The sequence below is a fragment of the Hyla sarda genome, chromosome 4, assembly GCF_029499605.1.
Source record: "Hyla sarda isolate aHylSar1 chromosome 4, aHylSar1.hap1, whole genome shotgun sequence".
NCBI lineage: Eukaryota > Metazoa > Chordata > Amphibia > Anura > Hylidae > Hyla > Hyla sarda.
This window is the reverse complement of record NC_079192.1, coordinates 390,052,484-390,067,978: the sequence shown is the minus strand read 5'-3', so window position 1 is coordinate 390,067,978 and position 15,495 is coordinate 390,052,484. Positions and strand designations below refer to the sequence as shown.

General features: G+C 45.8%; 1 long non-coding RNA gene across 1 annotated transcript in view; it reads left to right on the top strand.

Moving 5' to 3' along the window:
• The first annotated feature begins 5,526 nt into the window (after positions 1-5,526).
• The window catches only part of LOC130367108 (uncharacterized), a 34,441-nt gene continuing 24,472 nt past the window's right edge, over positions 5,527-15,495 (top strand). The window contains exons 1-2 of the long non-coding RNA XR_008892083.1: positions 5,527-5,566; positions 7,648-7,749. This is a non-coding gene — a long non-coding RNA (uncharacterized LOC130367108). The remainder of the gene's footprint in view (positions 5,567-7,647; positions 7,750-15,495) is intronic.

Here is a 15,495-nt window from a genome sequence, read left to right as displayed (position 1 = left end):
CGCGTCATCTGCCACACAGGTCCAGCGAATCTACTACTTCCAGTGTTCCTGTCTACTGAACCGTGAGTGTTACAACTGTCCTGTTGGGGACAGGAAAAGATAGAAAATAAAAACAAAACGTATACTTACCTAGCCCCAGTCCCCCACTGGTCTCCTGCAACTCCCATTTTTCTCCATCAGGTACGCTAATCTTCTGTCTTTCTCCTGCTTCCAAGACAAATTCTGCTTGCGGGGCCTGCTTAGGGGTTGCTCAGGGGTTAAAGAGTTTTTTGGCATGCTTTGGGGTTGCTCAGGGGTTCAGCCAATTACTGGGTACAGTGGTGTCCTGTCTTCGCCAGTGATTGGCTGAACTGGTGATAACTTGATATAAATTTTTGCAAAATGCTGGAAAGCTCTTTAACACCTTCCTCTAGAATGCATTATTGACCTTAATGCCCAAGCAATTTTATTTCCATTTTTAATTTATCTTATTTAAAGTACCGTAACATTTTTATTTTTAAGTCAACAAAGCCATATGAGGACTTTTTTGTAGGCCATGCTGTACTTTTAAATGCCACCATTTAAAGGAGTAGTCCAGTCCTGAAAAACTTATCCCCAATCCTAAGGATAGGGGATAAGTTTCAGATAAGGGGGACCCCCAGCAATCTCCTGTACGGATCCCCGGCAGCCCACGGGAAGGGGGTATGTAGACCACTGCACAAAGCGGCAGCTGACACATCCCTCACTACAACTGTATGGCAGAGCCGGAGCGCTGCCTTCGGCAATCTCTGGCTCTGCAATAGCGCTGTATTAGGGGGCATGTCTGCTGCCACTTCGTGCGGTGGTCGACACACGCTATCGGGCTGGAGAGCAGGGGCCCCGTAGGAGAGATCGCGGAGGTCCCAGCAGTCAGACCCCTGCTATCTGAAACTTATCCCTTATCCTTAGGATAGGGGAGAAGTCTTTCAGGACTGGACTACTCCTTTAAGTGTTCATATTGGACACTGGTGAAAATGATCAACAGGAAGTTAATAGGGGTTAATGGCATTGAGACTCTTCACTTTGACTGCAGCATGTGAAGCATGGGAAGTTTCTTTGCTCCTGATAGTTACAGTGGGAGCCTAGCTATCATACTGACAACCGAGCTCCACCATTGTTCCACAGGAGAGCCTTATTGTCTTAGGCTAGACTGTCTGGCAGCATTTCCCACTCCTGGGCACCTAAGGGAAACTGGTTGTAAAACTGATCCTATTCCTTTGAATGGGACATTTCACATTCATCTGGCACCTCAAGTTATATGTCGGATGGTGAGCCATGGCTGCCAGACAGGGGAACGCATCTTGCTACTTTGCCCCCTGTCTGATATGCACAATAATTAACACCAGATGCTAAAGTACTGAAAGCAATTGAGTTGTGGCACGTTTAGGCTGAGCCAGACGCTGAACATATGTGAGTCTAGCCTTATTCTAGCATCTCTATGAAAACACTAACGTAAAGAATTGGTGGTCAAAGTCCTTCTAAACAAGGATAACATCTCCAAGAGAACCAGTCACTTGCAACCTCAAATGATAGTAGTTCGACTCCCCTTCAAAAAGGTAATCCAGCTCCTATAAGTCAGGGTTCTATAAAATAAAATACACACCTGCTCTGATCCCAGCAGCTGTTGTACTGACTACTCCTGGCCCCCACTGCTACTTTCTGCTTCCTCTGACATATTGTCTCCAAAGGAACAGTCTGTTTGGCCAATCACTGACTAAGGCGGGTCATTACTGCAGCCAGTGATTCGTGGGCAGTTCCTGCAGGGACAAGTCTAAAGAACCGGGAAGCAGCAGTGAGCCGTGGGGCACTGGGAGCCATTAGAATGGCATCTGTGAGGGATCAGGGGAGGTAAGTAGTTAATTTTTTTATTTTATAGCTCCCTGACTTACTTAAAAAAAAAAAAAAAAATCTAGGGATACAGTACCCCTTTAACTTCAACTTCTATGAATTCTACCCAAAACTGAAATGAAATGAGAACCTTAGGCTCGTTCACACGAGACTCCATAGAAGTCAATAGGGTCTGCAGTGGATTTTTAACAGTGGAAATTCTGCTGCGGACTTCCCGTGGTGAGCCCTAACCTTTCAAACTAGTTTAAAACAAAATGCTCATGTGAATGCACCCTTAAGGTGGACATACCTTTTTGGTAGTAGAGAAAGCATTTCTTTACTACCTGTGACTTGGTCTCCTTCGAGTCTTGAATTTGTGCCCCCCCCCCTTCTCTCTTGGTTCTTAGGATATGGTCCCCTAACTCTATTAACTTTCCCTACAAACTAAAGAGAAAAAGTAAATCAAATTGAACCCACAAGACATGATTAGATAATAACATTAAAGTTATTGCTTTACTTTATTGAGGTTACCTTGATGTGGTTGTCAAGCTTATCTTATTCTATTCAGCATAGAACTCATCGTGAATGAAATATTAGAAATCTGAATAAGCAGAAAAGATAGACATGATTGCCGATTATGTAAAATACAGTTTTATAGTTTAGTTTTCGAGTGAAATTCTTTTTTTTACACATAAAAATCTCCCTTTTTAGATCTTTCGACACAGCGTCAAATCACCTCTTTTTCTCCCACCCAGCCCCTATGTTATACCTATGTAATCACCAAAGAGTTCTATGTTGATCAAAGCTCAATTAAAATATAGTGTCAAGAGTTAAAATACATCTGTTGTTTGTAAACATATATTTGGATGAAGTAGAGGATATATGAATGGATGTTGTAAACTGTGTAACATCCTAGCTGAAACTGACAGCAAACTTAAGAAGTAGATAGAGGGTACCAGTAGGTAGGTAGATAGTGCAGGCAGGAAGATAGGTAGGTAGGTATGTGGAATGTGGTCCCTTTCTTAAATTCTGTTGCTATGTTTGAAACTAAGCTTTAGACCGTGGGGGAAGGGAAATACATACTAAATGGTATATCATGGATATAAAAACACATCATTTCAATATCCATAACAGACGGGAAGCCACATACACTGTAGGCAGTTGACTGACTTTTGACTTAAAGGGGTACTCTGCCGCTAGATATCTTATCCCCTATCCAAAGGAAGATGTGTGATCGCAGGGGTTCCGGAACCTTATGTTCAGAACACAGGGTGCATGCACGGTTATTGCGGGGGGTCCCAATGGCCATACCCCCACAATTAAAAATCTTATCCCCTATCCTTTTGAATAGGGAATAAGATGTCTAGGGGCGGAGTACCCCTTTAGGTACATGGGGAGTTTTAAAGATGTAATCAGCCAACAAATAAGCATTTTCTCCTTCATTGGGTGTTCGCTGGCCATATTTCCTTTTTGCCTAACAATCACCTCACATAATATGGACCTTAAACCCAACAACTTCAGCCATAAAGTAGTTATGAGTCCCATTTCAAGATATTGTATCCAAAACTTTCTACAAGAATGTAAACAGTCATTTCTGCATTCCTTTGTGTAACGGTCTTACCGTAAATGGCTGAGAAGTGGATCTGCTGTCCTGTGAGGATAATGGCTGAACCGCACCAGGGAGCGGAGTCTAAGGTGCAGCTGGTTTTCACCAGAGCCCGACGCAAAGCGGGATGGTCTTGCTACTGCAGGTGGCACCCAGGTCGCTACCCCTGGCACGATCCGTCCACACAGGTTGCCCAGATGTAACTTGGCACAGAGAATGTTGCATAGTAAGAGGTAGCACGGGTCAGATGGCAGGCAGCAAAGGAGCATAGTCGGGTCACAGGCACAAGGTCAGGAGGCTGGCGGCAAAGGAGCAAGGTCAGGTCACAGGCACAAGGTCAGGAGGCAGGCGGCAAAGGAGCAAGGCAGAAACACTAAATGGCACTCTCACAGAAACGCTTTCTCTAGGGCACAAATCACAAAGATCCAGCACCATGATAGGGAGGTGCCGGACTAATAAAGGGTCTGCCCTGCCGGGAACCAATTAAGGGTGTACTGGCTCTTTAAACCTAATAACGCCAGTGTGCACGCCCTAGGAAAAGGGGATGTGGACGCCGGTGATGCAGAGCAGGAGGACGGCAGGAGGCAGAGGAAGGTGAGGAGATGTCCGGGACACGCATGCAGGAACGTCCAGCACACGGAGTCCCGGAGCTACCATAACTGACAACAAGGGTGCGCTCACAGCGAGATGGAGCGGCCAGAGCATTGCCCATAGCAACGCCCACGTGTCCCGGAGCCACAGCTGATAGGGGAGAGGGGGCGCTCACGGCCGGACTGAATGGCTGGAGCTAACACTTGTGTTCGTTGACCTGTACATTACCTCTATGTGTTACTGTGGCCATTGGTAAACAATAGCAAAGACGTCTACAGATTGCACCCATTCTATCCTATGAATGCTTGTTTGTTTAACAGAAGATACTTTAGGTTTTGAACATGAGTGTCCACAGACCCTGCTTTAAGCAGAGTGTCTATTTTTTCCATTAGCAGATGGGGAACGGGCCGATTCCATTTCAGCTTTCCTTTGAACAAGATGATTTTCCAACCAAACACTTAGCAGCTCAGCCGTGCTGATGTAGTTACTGGACGGAAAACATCCAGGGAGCAATTTATAGGAAAACATTTTCACTGGTCTGCTGTATGGCTGCACAAACTCATTCCCTTTTCTCCTCATTTCTCAAAACCGATATTGAACCGAGGACCAGGAATAAATGATCGTGAAGCCATAAGAAGTCTGGGGAACATTGTCGGAGAAGAAAGAAGATACCTATATCCTAAGGAGACTTGGTGATTTATAGGGCCTAAGAAAATGTACTTGTTTCTTGCCCTTCCCCCCTACTCTGCCACCGTCTCTGCTCAGTTTGAAGTCAATACTCCTGGAAGAGCCCTTTAATTATCTCACTCACACCTAAATCTCTTTATGAGAGTATTTGGCTGTAAAGCTCAACATAATTTCAGATATATTGGCTGGAGTGTGGCGTGCCAGCCAAAGTAAATTAGCAACTTAAGGGTTGGCTCTTCTCTCGGAGCGATCATGCTTAGGTTCCGGCTCTCGCGCCGGAGAAGCCATGTGCTCCCTGATCAACTGTTTAATAAGAGAGGGAGATCGGGGAGGAGGGTGGGGAGGGGAACAGGGGAGCGGAATAAAGACACAGTACAGTATTGTGCAGAATACTAAATAAAAATACATTTCTTAAAGTTGTTCTTTTTATTCTGCTATCAAGGAATTTGACTTTTTTGTGCTGTTTCTATTGTACCTGTATTAGTTTGTTATGTTTAATATTGTTTTATTTTATTATGTTTGTAAATATGTTACTGTTGTTTACTATTTAGTCGTTCTGTACACATTTATCCTTTGTGTAAATAAATAGATGGAGCAGAGTTTGGTTCTACTTGATTGACATGTAAAGTTTTTTAACCATGAGTTAAAGGGGTACTCCACTCCCCATTTAGTTCCGAACGCGGGTGCAGGCTTAGTGGGTCGCCACGCCCCCTGGTGATGTCAGGCCCTGCCTCCTCAATGCAAGTCTATGGGAGATTTTGTGACTGAATGTTCTGAACGCTGGGGAGTGGAGTACCCCTTTAAGTCAGTTGAGTGAAGAAACTATGGAAATACAAGGTACTATCGAGATAGACAAAAGTAGCAGTGCTTCACTGATACATGATTTTTGTGAAAAGGGAATTCTCCTGTTGCGCATGTGTTGCACAGATAGCCTCAAGTGACTAGTGTTATTTCTTTAAGCTAATAAAGTGCAATTCCAAAAAGAGCCGCTATATACGGGTTCATATGTTCATGAATCTACGTTTTATGAATTTATAATATGGTACCCATTGACTATTATGGGATAAAACTGTACTTCTATGAAAGGTTTTCTCATCAATACCTCTGGAATAGTCATGTTGTTAAAGGGGTGCTCCGCTGCTCAGGGTTTGGAACAAAATGTTCCGAATGCATAGAGCCGGCGCCGGGAGCTTGTGATGTCATAGCCCTGCCATCAAGCCCCATCCCATAGACTTGCCGTTGGCTGTCCGGGCATGCTGGGAGTTGTAGTTTTGCAACATCTGGAGGTCCGCAGGTTGAAGACCACTGGTATAGGAGGTAGTACAGTAACCCCCCGACCTGCGATGGCCCCGACATATGATAAAATCGACATACGATGGCCTCTCAGAGGCCATCATATGTCGATGTCAGCATCGACATTCGATGCTTTAGGGATGAGCGAACTTACAGTAAATTCGACTGGCTCGGCAGTTGATGACTTCTCGGCTCGGCAGTTGATGACTTTTCCTGCATAAATTAGTTCACCTTTCTGGTGCTCCCGTGGGCTGGAAAAGGTGGATACAGCCCTAGGAGACTCTTTCCTAGGACTGTATCCACCTTTTCCAGCCCACCGGAGCACCTGAAGGCTGAACTCATTTATGCAGGAAAAGTCAGCAACTGCCGAGCCGAGAAGTTCGTGACAAATCGAATTTACTGTAAGTTCGCTCATCTCTACGATGCTTTTATATGTCGGGGCCATCGCATTAACTGCTATCCGACAGCGCAAAATGCTTAAGCTGCTGTCGGATAGCAGTTTAAGCATCCCGGGCAGGTTCGCCTACCTATTCCCACTGCTCCGGGTCCACTTCGCGATCCTCCGGCGTCTTCTGCATCTTCTTCAGGGTCTGGGCCTCGCTTTCCGGCATCGTTATTACGTCACTACGCACGCCGTGCCGGCGCAGCAGCGTAATTACGTCACCAGAAAGCGAGGCCCGGACCCTGCAGAAGATGCGGAAGAAGCCGAAGGATCGCGAAGAACACAACGGAGCAGCAGGACAGCATCGGGAGCCCCTGGGACAGCATCGGGAGCGGTGAGGACCTGGTCTGGAGCAGCGGGGACAGGAGAGTACAGCTTCCTATACTTTACATTGCACGGATCCCTCAACATACGATGGATTCCACAAACGATGGGTCATTTGGAACGAATTACCATCTTATGTTGAGGGACCACTGTACTCACGTGTCCCTGCCGCTGCGGATCTGTCACCGCTGCCCTGGATGTCGCTCCATCGCTGTTGCAGCATCCCCGTGGTTTCCCCTATGCTCCGGACGTCTTCTTCCCCGGGATCCACGCTCTCCGTCATCACGTCGCTAAGCACGCCCTCCTATTGGATGACGGGACAGCGTGCGTGATGACGTCGAAGGAGAGCGCCGGCCATGCAGGGGATCCCGGCCCGGAGCAGACACCGACGAGGCAGGTAAGGTCCCTCCCGGTGTCCTGTAGGCTGTTCGGGATGCCGCGATTTCACCGCGGCGGTCCCGAACAGCCCAACTGAGCAGCCGGGTTAGTGTCACTTTTGCTTCAGACGCGGCGGTCAGCTTTGATAGCCGCTTCTGAAGGGTTAATACAGGGCATCACCGCAATCGGTGATGTCCTGTATTAGCCGCGGGTCCCGGCCGTTGATGGCCGCAGGGACCGCCGCGATAGGTGTGTATTCTCCGTGTAAGACGCACCAACTTTTCCCCCCCAGTTTTGGAGAAGAATAAGTGCGTCTTATATGGCGAAAAATACGGTATCTCTTATCATCTCTAAATATTATTGAATTAACATACTGATTCCATCCTTTCTCTGCAGCTCAGGCTAAACCTGTCTGCCTATGAGGTTAGCATGTTTAGAAATCCCGTCCCTTTAATATGAGCTTTTTGTATCATCTTTTCAGAGAGCAACAGAGATTTCACGCTACGATGTGCTTTTGAGATAGGGAGGACGCCAGACAGCTGGGTGATACAGGAGCAATCACAAAGGATAGATGCCCATTTAGGTGATGTGATAAGACACTGTGCGAGTGCTTTGGTGATAAAAAGAGAGATTTCTGTTATTATTCCTTCACCAGCGAGAGGTTATTTTAGCAATTCTGGAGTCGTCTAGAAAAAAAACGAAAGAACGTACAATTAAATTACAGAATCGAAAAGGCAGGAACTAAATGTAGATGGAGAACATTTAGGGAACATTATGTACAGTAGAAAAGTGCAGAACATATTCGAACACTGCATTGCTTCCACAAATACAGTAAAGAAAATGGCAACAATATATTAGCAATAAGACAGACTACAGGCTCTGTTCAAGTCTCACAGTTGCTGTAATTTTCTTCTACATGTCAGGCCCTCATACATAAGTAGCCATAGGCCCTCTAGGTGGCGCTGGGCAATGCCTCCAATCTGGCATTCGATTATGGAGATATTTTTCTCTATAAGCAATAACAATACAACATCTGGTGGAGGAAACTATCTACCGTATTTTTCGCCCTATAGGACGCACCGGCATATAAGACGCACCAAATTTTAAAGGTGCAAATTCTAGAAAAAAAAGATTCTGAACCCAACAGTGATCTTCAACCTGCGGACCTCCAGATGTTGCAAAACTACAACTCCCAGCATGCTGGGGGTTGTAGTTTTGCAACATCTGGAGGTTCGCAGGTTGAAGACCACTGCATAGGAGGTAATACTCACGTGTCCGCGCCGCTCCGGACCGTCACCGCTGCCCTGGATGTTGCTCCATCGCTGTCGCCGCGTCCCCGTGGTGTCCCTGACGCTCCGGACGTCTTCTTCCTTGGGATCCACGCTCTCCATCGCTGTCATCACGTCGCCGTCATCACGTCGCTACGCACGCTGCTCCTATTGGATGACAGGATGGCGTGCACGACGACGTCATGACGTCGAAGGAGAGCGCCGGCCATGCAGGGGATCCCAGCACGGAGAAAACACTGAGGAGGCAGGTAAGGTCCCTCCCGGTGTCCTGTAAGCTGTTCGGGACGCCGCGGTGTACTTGCCTGACTGAGCAGCCGGGTTAGTGTCACTTTCCCTTCAAACGCGGTGGTCGCCGCGTCTGAAGGGTTAATACAGGGCATCACCGCGATCGGTGATGTCCTGTATTAGCTGCGGATCCCGGCCGTTGATGGCCGCAGGGACCGCCGCGATAGATGTGTATAAGACGCACCAACTTATCCCCCCCAAAAAGTGTGAAGAAAAAGTGTGTCTTATACGGTGAAAAATATGGTGTGTACAATATATATATGTGTGTGTGTGTGTGTTTCCTCCACTGGATGTTGTGTTGTATATATATCATAATGTATCATCAATGTGCATGAGACATGACAAACATTATTCTTGTCAAGATATATATATATATATATATATATATATATATATATATACATATATATATACATTTAAAGAGGCATTCTATTTTTATTGCTTAAAAATGCAGCATATGCTATTATAAAGAGAAAAAATTTAAGGTTCTTGTGTATGCCTTCTGCATACCTCTTTTTGCTCATGTGGCAGGCAGGGGATAGGCTCAGTTTTTGGGATGGTTCCAGATACTTCAAAACCCTTGCTGTGGACATTCCTTCATTGCATGCCGTTTTTGGGCTGGTTGTCGGCAGTCCTTATACCGAAACAACCACATCCTGGCGTCACGAACACTAAGGGGTTAACAACATCTTGCCCCCAGGGTTAATACCATCAGACCCTGCTACATCCATTGCAACACCCCTTGGTCACCACACTGTATACTACAGAGGAAGTTCTTTTCCTTTTGAATTTCTTTTCTGTCTGATCACAGTGCTCTCTGCTGACACCTCTGTCCATTTTTAGGAAGTGTCCAGAGCAGGATAGGTTTGCTATGGGGATTTTCTCCTACTATAGACAGTCCCTAAAATGGACAGAGGTGTCAGCAGAGAGCACTGTGGTCAGACAAAAAGAACATTCAAAATGAAAAGAACTTCCTGTGGAGCATACAGCAGCTGATAAGTACTGGAAGGATTGAGATTTTTAAATAGAAGTAAATTACAAATCTGTTTAACTTTCTGGCACCAATTGATAAAAAAAAAAGTTTTTCCAGTGGAGTACCCCTTTAAATCAGCCTCACACAGGCACGTGTGCTATAGTCTATGGCATTAAGTGGTATATATAACACGTTCCTCCAGCAGCACACATGACCTGTTGACACTTTCCCATAAGGTTTGCAAAATATAAATATTAGCTGGCGTTAAGTGACACCATGATGTATGTTGCATCTGTATTATTACTATTTAGGACAATCCTATTAGATTTGTATTGGATAACACACGGGTTGACTACACGTAACAGCACATTCATCAAGAGGTGGATTGAAGCGGTATGACGGCTGAAGCCAATAAACATTTCAGTCACACAAGCTGGTCCTCCCCGCAGAATGTCGGAGCCCCCTCCAGCTCTGCCAGAGATGCCGAGTGCCTGTTAGAAGTAGAAGGGATGGGTATAAAATGGCATACTTGGCAGTTCATGTTTTGCCAGGTACGATTTGTTCTCGTAAAAGGCTTGTACGTCCATATTGATAAAGGATTTCCCATTGGTGTAAGAGTGATCCATTCTAATCAGCAGAGTGTGAAGCGCAGCTGCTAGCCTTTCTGTGCATGACTACCCTCACTCTACAGGGACCTGCAAAGTAAAGGGAGAACATGGAGGCAGACGGAGGGAGATGCTTATTTGTGAGCGCTATATTCTAGTTTTGAAAATAATCAGTAGCACCAGATGCCCCTTGGGGTCACAGCGGAAATTTTCCTATTATTGTTTTCGTGTTTTATTCCTCGGCAGCATCAAATAAATTGAGTACTACAAAAAAATGTGTTGTGAAGTACAGGTAAAAATTTAAAGAGTACCTATCATCATCCTAACTCTCCCTAATTCCCCATCCCATCTGTCCCTAATTCAAACTAAATCTATCCCTGTCCTTTTTTTTTCTTCTTTTTGTTCAAAACCCCCTAAAAATACCTTTTTATTGATGTCTTCAGTAGCTCAGTAGACTGCCCTGTGCCAGGGGGGGAAGTGGGCATGTCCCGGCAGGCACACCTTCATCTGATGCCTGCCGGGGCTCGCAAGGTAGACCCCATCCTTGAAAAGTGCTTCACTGACTTGGGGCCAGGCTCTCCTTGTCAGGGGGCAGAGCCTGAGGATGCAGCTGGCCGAGTCAGGAGCACGACCTTCTGATGAACAAACACAGCGCTCATTTCCGAGGCGGGGAGCTGCGCTGAGCTCGCTTGTGTCCTGCCTGCAGTCTGTGATTTTGGACTCATGCCGGCAGGCAGGCATGAGTCCAAAATCAATACATAGGCTTGCTAGTGAGACCCCTAGTGGTCACTTTTTTAATTGTAAAAAAACAATAAAAGATGCAAAATTTTTAATTCAAACCAATTAGAAAGATATTCATTAAGGCTTTATCTACACTATATGAAAAGTTTTTTTTGATGATAGGTACCCTTTAAGGAAGGTACAGAAATGCTAGAAATTCTATGTAAAGTGTCTGCGTGCAAAGCCAAGATCTCTAGGGATGTGTCCGCTATATTCGCCATCTAAAGACATCCTATACCAGTGCCATATTGGTCTCCTGCAGATCCCCTCCACTACAGGCTCTTTTGCGTGCGCAGTGTCGTCAGATATATACGCTCGGAAGAGTCCCTGGGGTATACAGCAGATGTATACCTGTGGCAGATACTCTCTAGTAGTGTTGGGCGCGAAGATTCGCAATGCGAATATTTATCGCAAATATCGCATATTCGCAAATATTGTGAATATAGCGCTAAATATTCACAATTACGAATATTCACTTTTGCAATGCAATGGCCGGTATTTATCCAAGCAATCCTCCTACTCCCTGAATGTTGCACCATAACCTACACCAGTGTCTCCTAACCAGAGGGCCTCCTGCTGTTGAAAAACTACAACTCCCAGCATGTTGTACTATAAAGTAGTATATAGTATAGGTCAGTGTTTTTCCAACATGGGGTGCTTCCAGCTGTTGCGAAACTACAACTCCCATTGCATACCGTACCTTGCGTGGTGGTCCAAAAAGTTAGAATGACTACGCTCAGGTAGGGTCCCCCAGGTGGGACAGCCCCTAGTCGCCTCTCCTCTATTCTAATTATGCGATGTTGATATGTACATATTTAATAATAATGTGTATATTTAATATAATGTATAGTATGCTTACCTTGTTAGCGTTGCAGGACCTTCGGTCATATGACAATGTTAATTCCTCTATGGCAGTGGTCCCCAAACTGTGGCCCTCCAGATGTTGCAAAACTACAATTCCCAGCATGCCTGGACAGTGGTTGGCTGTCCAGGCTTGCTGGGAGTTGTAGTTTTGCAACATCTGGAGGGCCACAGTTTGGGGACCACTGCTCTATGGTATGTGGGAGGACCTTTGGAGGTCCTTGGGTCACATGCTACCCATAATTCTATGTGAAGGTGATTGACAGAAGTATTGGACTAATTAGCTCTAGTCCAGCCCCTGCCCATATAAGGGAGCTGTAGCCAATTATCGCTCTCTTGGGTTCTGCTCTTGTGGATGCTGGACTAGCAGGACGGATCTGCGCAACTTTCAAAGACACGCTGGGCCAGAAAACCTACCGGCCTCAGCCTAAACTAAACCGTGAGTTCTAAACTAATCCCCGCTAAAGCTAGTGTGACTTCTGGACCGCAACTAATTCCTCTAAATCCAATGGAACAGCGCATATCAGGCTACGGACTCTAAAACGCTTAAGGTCCCAACCACTGTCAATCTCTGAGAGACTTTGCATGTATAGAGACTATTCCTGTTATGAAGCTTGCAAAAAATCTTCAGTAAAAGTTCCAACTGTTTTCAGCAAACTCTCCGGTTGTGGACATTCAATTATTCTATACCTCCCTATCACTCTTGGTAAAGGTGGTGGTAGGACAAGCATTACAGAGGAGCCCTCACCCTGGCGTCACGAATGGAAAGGGTTAACCAGACACCCTTTAGTCACCGCACAACTACACCCCATATACCCTACTCCCCCAGGCTATCACACTACTATATATTCCAACATGCTGGGAGTTGTAGTTTTTGTTTGGGGCAGCCGCTGAGCCACAGGCTGTATCAGGGCATGCTGGGAGTTGTAGTTAGTAACTAACTGCAACTCCTGAATTTAATAGAAAAAAGCGATCAAAAAGTAACATCAAAACAAAAATGGTCCTGTTAAAAACTACGTATCGGGGCGAAAAAAATGAGCCCTCATACAGTCCTGTATAAGGAGAAATAAAAAAGTTATAGGGGTCAGAATAGGACAAAATTTCCCCCGCATATGTGTATCCTGTGATGTTACGCATATATAATTAATTATACAAATTAGCATGGCCGGTATTTTTTTGTTGTTGCAAGAAAGGTGGCAATCCTATTCTCGGTGTAGTGTGTTACTAATTGTTATCTTGGTGATTATGGTCGCAGCTGCCTTGAGATCATTGACAAGATACTCCCGTGTAGTTCTGGGCTGATTCCTCACCGTTTTCATGATCACTGAAACTCGACAAGATAAGATCTCACATAGAGCCCTAGACTGAGAAAGATTCACAGTAATTTTGTGTTTCTTCCATTTGTAAATAATGGCACCAACTGTTGTAAACTTCTCACCAAGCTGCTTGGCGATGGTCTTGTAGCCCATTCCAGCCTCGTGTAGGTCTACCATCTTGTCCCTGACATCCTTGGACAGCTCTTTGGTCTTCTTGGCGAGTTTGGAACCAGATTCATTGCTTCTGTGGAGTGGTGTCTATTATGCATGTAACAAGCTGAGATGAGGAGCAGTCCCTTTAAGAGAGTGCTCCTGATCTCAGCTTGTTACCTGTATAAAAATCTTGCTGATTGAATCAACTACTTATTTCACAGAGTAAAATGCAAATCAATTCATAACTTGTTTGAAACAATATTAGACTGATTTCATTGTCAGTGAGCAAACATATAAAATCAAATACTCAGATTTTGTCCCCCTTCACTATAGATGCGGGGCACAGAGGTGAGCCTACAAATATTAAGGGCATAAACTTTATATAGGGGCAAAGAATGGACCTGTTACACACTCCACTCTGGCCGGACACACCGGCCATGAGCGCATCTCCCCTCTCATGTCTCCTGCTGGAGGGACTGGGATTCGCATTGCGGGATGCGCCCGCATGCGAGTCCCAGCTCGTCACTCACCTACGCCTTCTGCCTCTGTCTCTCAGCTCTGGCACGCGTGCCCCTGCTCTGAAATTTAAAGGGCCAGTATGCCCATAATCATGGGTTTCACCTGTCCCATTGTTATAAGTTCCTGCACCTCCCCCCTACCTCTGCCGGATCTTTGTTTGTCACTGTGCCTAAGAGAAAGCGTTTCCTGTGTTATCTTGTTGTGTTCCTGACCTTTGCATTCCGTGACCTGACCGTATTCCTTGCCGCCTGCCTATTGACCTACTGCTACATTCCTGACTACGCTCCTGTGCCACCTGCCCTGACATCCTGCTATCCTGACTACGTCCTGTCTCATCCCTTCTGTGCCTCGCTTCACCTCAGCCACCTGTGTGGTCGAGTTGTGCCAGGGGTAGCGACCTGGGTGCCGCCTGCCACATCAAGACCATCCTGCTTTGCGGCGGGCTCTGGTGAAAACTAGCAGCACTTTAGACTCCGCTCCCTGGCACGGACCACGTCATCTGATACACAGGTCCAGCGCATCTACTACCTCTCATGTTCCAGACTACTGCGGTCCAGCAGATCTATTACCTCCCGGGTTCCAGTCGACTGTGGTGAATCTAACAGGGCCTACAATGATGTGGTAGAACAGAATGAGCCTACAATAATATGAGGATATTATAGGCACCTACAACTATATCTGGGGGCCTAAAACTATATTGAGGCCGTATAGGGGCCTACAACTATACATGGGTGCAGTATGGGAGCCTACAACTATATCAGGGCACAGAATGGGCCTACAACTATATATGGAGGCCTACAACTATATATAACTCTTCACAACCATCCCTGAATTTGAACCCTCTTGTCCAGTGAACCCCACTATTTCTGGGCATCAAAGAAATGCAGATCCATTTGGTTCTCACTCAGGCTTTCCCAACAGGACAATAAAGTAAAGGAGCGAAGACCAGGACAGCCTTTTGCATGTGAGTGCTAAACAGTTTTATAACGAATGTTTTCAGATGTATGTTTTATAGGGGTACTCTGGTACTAGACATCTTATCCCCTATCCCCTCCATTCATGTCTATGGGAGAGACAGAAATAACGCATGCAGGTATCTCCGAAACTCCCATAGAGATATGAGGAGCGGACGTGTTGGCCACAGCTTCAGGCTGTGGTCGACAATAATTTGGCATGGAGTGGAGATTACCCATGCATGCAGATTGCCGGGGTGCTGGAAGGGAGATTACGGGGGGACCCAGCGGACACAAATCCCCTATCCTGTGAATGGGGAAAAGATGTCTAGTACCAGAGTACCCCTTTAAGTACCGTAATAGTGACATGTGCATTATAATTCATTTATATGGCAATTGTTGAGAGCAATCACTAATGGGTGCCCCATTCCCCCCCAAAAAAAATCTGGTCACCCTGTTTGAATAAAAAGAAAAAAATTGCAAATGATCAAACCTGCCCCCATGCCTTACCCATGGGGAATTTAGCATAGACATTTTTGGGGTTTCCCCCCCATTTAATTTTATTAGGTGAAATTTATCGACAGATCTCCATAGC